Genomic DNA, 9,211 nt, shown 5'->3' on the forward strand with positions numbered 1-9,211 from the left:
TGCGCGTCCGGAGCCTGTGCTCCGCAACGGGAGAGGCCACAACAGTGAGGGGCCCGCGTACCGCAAAAAAAAACAAAAACAAAAACAAAAGGATCCGTTTACTATGCGCATCATTGTCATTATGTAAGAGAAATTGACAAAATTTCTCCAGTACTCCAAAGCTCACAGGGGCAGAGGTTAAAATTCTGTGATGAGAGTCCACGTACAGAATGCCACTCATAAGTTTCTGTAATCATTTCAGTTGTACATGAATTTATAGTATTTTCACATAAAGTCCTTATAGTTTCCTCATTTGGGCTTTTCTTTCTTTGCAGAAATCCAGTGCTCTTATTCATATCATATGCATTCTAGATACAATAAAATTTTAAATAATAGTGAGAGAAATAAAAGCCACGTTTGTACATAAATGTCTACTAACGGACACGCCATATTATTCCATCGGGATAGTTATATAGTTGACTTAGGTTTTACACAGACAAGCCACCATCGCAGAATGAGGAAAACTTCGCTGCTTCACTACTGGGAGGTATCACATCCCCAAGATAGATACAGAATCTTAACTGCTATAGTTGAAACCCAGTATTTTAAAGCGGATACAGAGGTCCAGTACAATTCCAGAGTGAGTTTGGTAATGTAAAGAGAATTCTAGAGTTACAAACCTATACTCACCTAAAGTGATCAATTCTTACTAAAAGTATTTATATGACATTTTAAGTGCAGTCTTTCATCTTAGTACTTTCTTACTTGCTAGTAGAGAACCTTATGTATAGTAGGGGTTTCATAAATATAATTTGCAATTGAATTTTGCACTTAAATGTCTTACTGTTTTCTTCTCATACTTGCTTCATTCAACAAACATTTGTTGGTCTTTACTCAAAAGCTACCGTTTCAGGAAGACGTACCCTGACCACTCTCCTAAATCTCTGCCCTTAACAGTTCATATTCCTCTTCTGTGAGTTTTCTTCCCCTATAACTTACCACTACCTATCACACTTTATGTTTTTCTTAGTTAACTTGTTTATTGCTTCTTTTCCTATCCAGAATATAGCTTCCTGAGGACACACATGTTTGTTTTATCCACTGCTGTATATTTTCCCTAGAGCTTAGAACAGAGCCTGGCATATAGGAGATAAACTATATAAATAAATATTCAATAAATATTTGTTGAATGAAACAAATTAATGATTATTGAAACCTGTGAGGTGTCCACACAAAGTGATGATACAAGAATAAAATGAAAGAATTTTTTAATACGATATTGTTTCAAGTTGACTGTACACAATACCATCACTACTGTAAGAGCAATAAGAAAAAAGTTGTTTTCATTAGACAAGTTATTTCCTTTTTAAAGGCCTGTGTATCTTTCTACTCTGATCTCCTATTTCTTTCCAAGACAACACTCGAAATATTGAAATGTAAGCAGAGAAAAAAGATCCTGAAGGCAATGAATAGATGCTAAAGGGTTTTGAGATAAGAACTACTCAAGTAATGAACTGGACGGTAGCAGTTAAAATGCAGATCTGGGGAAATGGCCCCAAAGCTACTGAGAAATGGAGGGTAACTTAGGACATTTCATATAGATGTGGCTTCAGTCCCCTCTTCGGTGCAGTGCACACGTGCTCTAAGTTAAATCACTAATGTTGCCATGTTTCCAGTAAGGTATCACTGGGGAAGACTTTCCTGTTTCTAACATGTTAAAAAAAAAACCACAAAAAACTGTTTTATGGGATTTGATTAGGTAGCAGCATATGGCTGATTGAAGAAGCACAGGGTTGATTGAAAAAAATGTAAGTAGGGGGACCAGCTGAGAAGGTCTCAGGGTAGTCTATGCAGTCCTGATAAAATAGAGGGTGTGGTTTTAAAATGACAGAAATGCCAGCAGCCCTGATTTACATACTTTCACTCTTCAATAAAGGTGATCTATGCCATATGTAAATACATCTGATGCAATGCTATTCCTTTATAACTTTCCAGTAATAAATGCATGCATTAAATGGAAGGGAGGGAGGGAGAACGAGGTAGGAAGGGATAAGGGAGGGAGGAGAGAGTGGAAAAGAATGAAGAAAAGGAAGGAGGGAAGGGAGAACATTCTGTGACAGTGGAAATTCTGCATGTGTGAAACACTGAAGAAACAGCAAGGGCAGCTCCAAGTCCTACTAGATGTGATGATAATACCTAGGGGAAGAAATCAAGGTGTGTTCCAGATTTTCAAAACTAAGGAATTAAGAAATTTGAAAGAAAAAAAGAAGCCAACTGGATGGTCAGCTATACTTGGAGAAATAATGATGTTTGGTTTTTAGCCAACAGTCTCTTGTTAACACTTCTCAAACTTGTTGACAAAGTCTCTGAACATTAACTTCATGGTTCTGTGAACTTCTGAGGTCCCTTCCGATGTGTCTGGGTCTCTCTCCACCTAACGTGTCTAATGTGCCCCCTACCCACTCCCCACCCCACTTGATAGCAGGGCTGCCTCTAAGAAAGACTGGGAATTGAGCAGGTTGACTCGGGTCTCTTACATACACGTCCCTATCTCGGCCTCACCACCTTCCTTTGAGTACCAAGTGCCCGGTGACCTCATACTATTCGCTCATCACCTGTTTTAGTCCTGCTGCCTCTACTTCAGTTCGCTGCTTAAGCCCAGGCGCCCCAAACGGTGCCCAGACTTTACAGTGACCATGTATTCTGAATTTTCTTAGAACAGTCCCAATGTCAACCACCTCCTTTGCCTATCTCAGTCTGCAGTTTGGAAAATTATCACCAAGTCACTCCTCCTGTCTTTACCTTCCCCTCTCAAACATAACTCATCTTAATTATTTGTTAAAGAAATTAAAGACATTAGCGTTAAGTTATAATTCCCTCTAGTAAGAGGTAGCCAGCCCTATGTAGCTGCCTTAGAAGGGCAACTACCCTCTTACTTAAAATAAATCCAGACATGCTTGTCAGAATAAAACCAGCATCAGTATAAGATGTCTAATAAAATTAAGTGTCAATCATTGTTTGACATTGAAACAACTTAGACTTTACGTTCTAGTCTATCATAATCAGCTCTTGTTACCTTGTTTTTGTGTGTGTGTGTGTGTGGTATGCGGGCCTCCCTCTGTTGTGGCCTCTCCCATTGCGGAGCACAGGCTCCGGACACGCAGGCCCAGCGGCCATGGCTCACGGGCCCAGCCGCTCCGCGGCATGTGGGATCCTCCCGGACCGGGGCACGAACCCGGTTCCCCTGCATCGGCAGGCGGACGCGCAACCACTGCGCCACCAGGGAAGCCCCAGCTTTTGTTACCTTCTAACATGGGTGAAATGAATCAATGAGTTACATCAGGGAGACCACGGTTTATGTGTATTGGTATTCAATCAAAGAGGATGCAGGCACTAGCAAGTCTCATCCCCTAAAAAACATCAAGTTTAAAAATATTACTTTGACCATGCGTACCTGATAGAGACATCTAAAAGTTTCTCCAGTTTTACCTGCAATAAAACTGTGTTACATTCAAGTCACAGTGTGCAGTCACAGTACAGCTGGAAAAGATGCAATGTTTTCTTAGAGAAAATGCTTGGCATCCAGGTGAGGAGAATACATAAAGGAATAATACTTAGGGAGCTGAGAACAGATGTGAAAAAATGATACAGGAGCCATTTGATTCTCTGAGGCTTGAGGCAAAGTCCCATCTGTCAAGCACGTCTCTTGGCTTTCCCAAAAGAACCATGTCTCCAGCTCTGCAGTTTGTTCTGGCAATTAAATGTGTTCCAAGACCTGTCACCTTTATCGTCGTAAACTTCTCATGACAGGCTTCCACCTGCGCTCTGATTTTCCATGATTATCCATGATCTCCGTGGCCTGCTGGTGACCCTCCCAGACCCACCTAAGGTTTCTCCACAAGACATTAACACTATGGCAGCCACAGCCAAACTCACCCCCAAAACAAACTTCCCTTCTTTAAGAATTTAAAGGCACATAAGCTTCCTGGGACTTTTTTTTTTCACTGGAAAGTACTTGGGAATTGCTCTCCCTCGAAGGGATAAGCCCTCTATCACACCAGGAAACAGGAAGGAAACAGCGTGTGTTACGGAATCAGATCAATCGGCGTAAAATCCCAAGCCTGCCATGTACAGATCAGAAGGTTGTTATACCTCTGATCTGACTTTCCTCATCTCTAAATTGGCATGATTATTCAAATTTCTTAGACTTCCTGTGAACACTCAATAGGCTAGAATACCGGACACACAGGACACATCACAGGAGATGAATACATCTCACATCCTCCCTTGGGGTCTGCCTGTCTGCCATGACATCCCCTAGTGAACAAGTGGTTAATAAAGGCTGCTTGATGATGGCGATGATAATTTTTCCCTTGTTCTATTAACGTTTTTAAACATCACCACACTGTACTTTCCAACATTACAAAAAAGATTAGCAATTAACAGTTGTTTTCCCTTTTTTGCCATTTCTTTAAAAGATCATAAAAGCCGAAAGTCAACAAGAGGGTAATTACCACCATTTTGTAAGGTCACTGAGCAAAGTCAGAACATAATACACACTCTCACTGTCTCTTTCTCTGTCTCTTTTTCTCTGTCTCTCTTTCTCTGTCTCTCATATATACACAAAATTGTTATAATGCTATCAGCAGGACATTTTTTCTCTTTTACCATTGCACTTTTGCCTACATGACCAATTTCTAAATTATGTTAGGCTTTTCGACCAAGAGAAAAGAAAATAGGAAATGACTGGATGAACAGCTGCATCTCAAAAATAAGAATATGAGAACCTTGAGGAGGAAACGCAATGCTCTAACTTGCAGATTGAAAAATCATTAACAAGGAATCAAGACAACAGTGCTCATCTCTATCCATGAGATGTAGAAATAAAAGCACCTTCAGGGCTTCCCTGGTGGCGCAGTGGTTGAGAATCCACCTGCCGATGCAGGGGACACGGGTTCGAGCCCCGGTCCGGGAGGATCCCACATGCCGCGGAGCAACTGGGCCCGTGAGCCACAACTACTGAGCCTGCGCGTCTGGAGCCTGTGCTCCACAACAAGAGAGGCCACGAGAGTGAGAGGCCCGCGCACCGCGATGAAGAGTGGCCCCCTCTTGCCGCAACAAGAGAAAAAGCCCTCGCACAGAAACGAAGACCCAACACAGCCAAAAAAATAAAAATATACATAAATTTAAAAAAAAAGAATATTGTATTAAAAAAAAAAAAAAAAAAGCTCCTTCACTTTAACAAAATATGTGCCTTCTAAAAGGCCGAAAAATTTGGTTCCAAAGTAAGGATGTGTGCATGTGTATATGTGTATATATGTGTGTATATACATATATATATTTACTGATTGTGAAATAATTTTTGAGAAATATTTTCAATACAATGCCTTTTTTGCCTACTCATATTGTCATTCTTATAAAAAGATTTGAACAACTCTTTTGTGAATGTATCAAATCTCCTACAGCATGAAAGAACCCTGTGTCTACTAGGATAAACAAAGTGAAGATTTATGTCATGCTGTAAGTCGGATGAATGCAAACTGAAAAATTCAAGACCAAAATACAACCACGCAAAGGATGTAGATCCTAAATGCTGTTCTGTAGAATAATAAATCCGTTGCAGGTAGAATTCAGGCTTTTCCAAATATGCTGTTTTCTAATTAACAATGACGTTTTTATGCCCCCGATTTCAGTAGGCTTAACTATACGGTGTGAACAGGCGAGTCCATCTGAATGGTATCAGGGTGCACTTGGGCAAAGGAATTTATTCATTCCACCTCTGCTATTATGCCAGCATGTCATCTGACTATGATTATTTTAGCCTGGCAGCACTGCTCACCTGTGTGCCAACCAAAGCCTTTAAATGGATTAAGAAATGCTCAAGTCCTGGGGGCGTACTCCAATGGGCATAAGGCAGAGGTCTCTTAAGCACCCTACTCCTAGGGTCCACCCAGCACATAGATATTAGTATATAAAAGAAGATTCACATGGTAGATGTATCCTCATTCTTGGAATAATCAACATAAACTAAAGGAAAAAAAAAGAGAAAGTTTGTAGTGTGATCATAATTTTCAAAAACCCAAATTACTAGGAAACGAAAAACACAGGCTTTAAAAATGAGACCAGCTCTTTAGGTCTTCCTTCTGTCATATTTATGACCTCATTTCTTCATATGTAAAATAGCATAATAATGCATATGTGTCAATATAAAGTAAAGCATATAATTAGCCACTTTGTGCTCAAATCTACTGTTTCTAAATTGTGAAGTGGCAAATGAAATTTATAGTATTGATAACACAATACACGAAAAACATCTTCACAGCTTAGACACTTTTGTCCACTGTATATATTTGTTAGTAGAATACGATTATTCTCTAACCATGAATGTATGCTATATCCTATCATGTCCATTTCTTCAATTAATATCTTTCTCATATATCTGATGTTAAGAAAATATTTTTTGGTTAAATTAAGATAAATGTGGGTATTTATGTGTGCATACGTGTGTATAAACATACACTGATACCTCTATATGTATGTATACACATAAGAGAAAATCATATTTATCCAAATTGTATAGGTACACTTATATGCGTATACAAGATTTACATCTTCTTTACAAGCACTTTACTCTACAGTAAGTCCCCTCCCTATTTTTAAAATCTGCCGTATTTCTTTTTTTTTCATTCTTAGTCTTTGGTTCTTCTACTGTAGGTCTTAGAACCAGCTTGTCATTTTGCAGTGAGCGCACGGGGAATCTTAATTGCAATCTGTTGCTGTTGCCTTGGCTGATCTTTAATTTTTTTTTTGGCTCTCTTATGCATTTTAAAGTTATTATTATGTTTCATTATTGATCATTATATTCATAATGAATGGAGCTTTATATCTTGGGCATCCTTTGAAGTTTAGATTGAAGGTGCTTTCCTCCAGAGAAGATCTGTGTTTGCTTCTGACAGGCTTCTGAGACACTTCACAATAAATTCTGAGCTAAGCCTTCCTTTCTGTTCAAAGTCAAGGTCAAGTGTATTAGTGTATTTATCCTGCTCTACAAGACACACTACTGCCACCACCACTTCTACTTTTGTTGATGATTTGGCCCATTGGATCTTAGCTATATTAAGAGTCTACTCTCAGTCAAGAATGACTAAAGTTATAGTATTAGTACAAGGAGCTAAGAATAATTAATTCCATAAATCGATTACTCTAAGCCACAGTAGAAATCATGGCATATATTTTTCTATAGTGCTTAAACCTCCCGGTAGAATAGGAATAATGGTTGAAAATAACAAGCATAATAATTCTAGCGGTGATGAACAGGAGGGGGAGAAATACATTTGAGCAATAACTGTTTCCTAAAAATTGTGCTAAGTACTTTACAGTACTATTCAATTCTAAAAAAAACAAAAAACCAACAACAACCCCAAACCGACTACTGCATAGTAGATGATTTTATTATCTTCATTTTACAACTGAGTAAACTGAAGGTAAAAGACAGTGAGTAACTTGCCAAAGGTCATGGAAGTATCCCATGTGGCATTAAACTCCAGGTCTGTCTGACTTTAGAGCTGAGCTACTATGCTATACTGTCTTTGAAAATTTTTGGTAATACAGATATTACCAAAACATTTCTCCAAATGTCAAGAATGTATAAAAAGTAAAGATGTTTGACCTGGGCTGGTCAGCAAGAACTAAAGCAGGAAAGTCAGGGGTATTGGGAGATATAGTAAATTAATCTAGAGAATACCTATTTATATTGCCAGAATATTAATTGATGCATCTTAGTGATTTGAAAGAGTTCATAAACCTTTTATAGGAAGTGTTTACTACTACCTGGCAGTTTCTGTTTAGGCCATTTTTGGTAGATATTGGTGGAGTTACTAGATTTCTTAGATCTAGACTTAACTTTGAGATTTCAAAAATTCATTTCATTAGTATACCCAGTTTCTGAGAAATTGCTTCAGTCACAGAAATTGTGAAACCACTAGTGACTGTTTAATCGACAGTAGGCGTTTGCATTCTGCAACCGGAGACACAGAATGTCTACAAAGGGGCCCTGTCTATCATCTATCTACCTATCTGCTATCAATCATATATCTATCTATCACCTATCTGTCTATCTGCTATCTATCATCTATCCATCATCTAGCTAGCTATCAACTTTTTAAAGTTAGGGCAACCTATTAAAATCGTACCTAGCTTTATAAAGACATGGGACTGGTAACCTATAATCAAATCACTCTCTCTTACTAACAAATTCTTCTTATCACCTTTCTTCTAGCCTCCAAACTTCTTTCTGTTCTTCTACCTACAATGATTTTTTTTACAAACTTACACTTCTGCATTTTATAGTTCCTAATTGTATTACATTTACCCATTATGTCAATTATTTTTATATTTCAGATGAATGCTAAAATAGTAGGACTTGATTCTATAAAATTTTTGCTGTAAGTGGATTCTTGTCACCTCAGTCCCAGAGGGTGGCACTTACATGGACACAACTTTCTTGCCTAAACTTTTGGGGGCTATTATTTATACCCACTTACATGTGTTCCTCTCAAAATGTTTAACAATTTTCTCTTTTAGTTTATAAAGTTAATTGTTGACTGCATGTTTGTAAAGTTTACTTATAAAAAGTTGATAAGTTAATTGCTTATCAATTAATTGTTGAATTTATGCTTAAACACTGAGAAAGAGATAGGAGAAGGTACTTCTTTTCTCTTTAGGCCTTTTGGCATACGAATAATCTTATTTACCATCTGAGTATGATTTTCATAATAACACAATAGTTTTAAATTCAAAAAACTTATAAATTTAAGTGATATAGCTAATATGAAATACACTTAAACATTTCTAGGGAATGAATATTTATTGTTGAATAGAGCTTTGGAAAAAGAAATATCAAATATAGGACTGCCTCTATTACGCCTGTTTTCTGATAAATTTCAGGGATGTGTTTATTGAACAAAGAACAACTGATAGAAAACCATAATTCAAAGAGAGTCATGTACCAAAATGTTCATTGCAGCTCTATTTACAATAGCCAGCATATGGAAGCAACCTAAGTGTCCATCAACAGAGGAATGGATAAAGAAGATGTGACACATATATACGATGGAATATTACTCAGCCATAAAAATGAACAAAACTAAGTTATTTTTAGTGAGGTGGATGGACCTAGAGACTGTCATACAGAGTGAAGTAAGTCAGAAAGAGAAAAACAAATACCGTATGC

This window comes from Physeter macrocephalus, chromosome 5 (genome assembly GCF_002837175.3).
Source record: "Physeter macrocephalus isolate SW-GA chromosome 5, ASM283717v5, whole genome shotgun sequence".
Lineage (NCBI taxonomy): Eukaryota > Metazoa > Chordata > Mammalia > Artiodactyla > Physeteridae > Physeter > Physeter macrocephalus.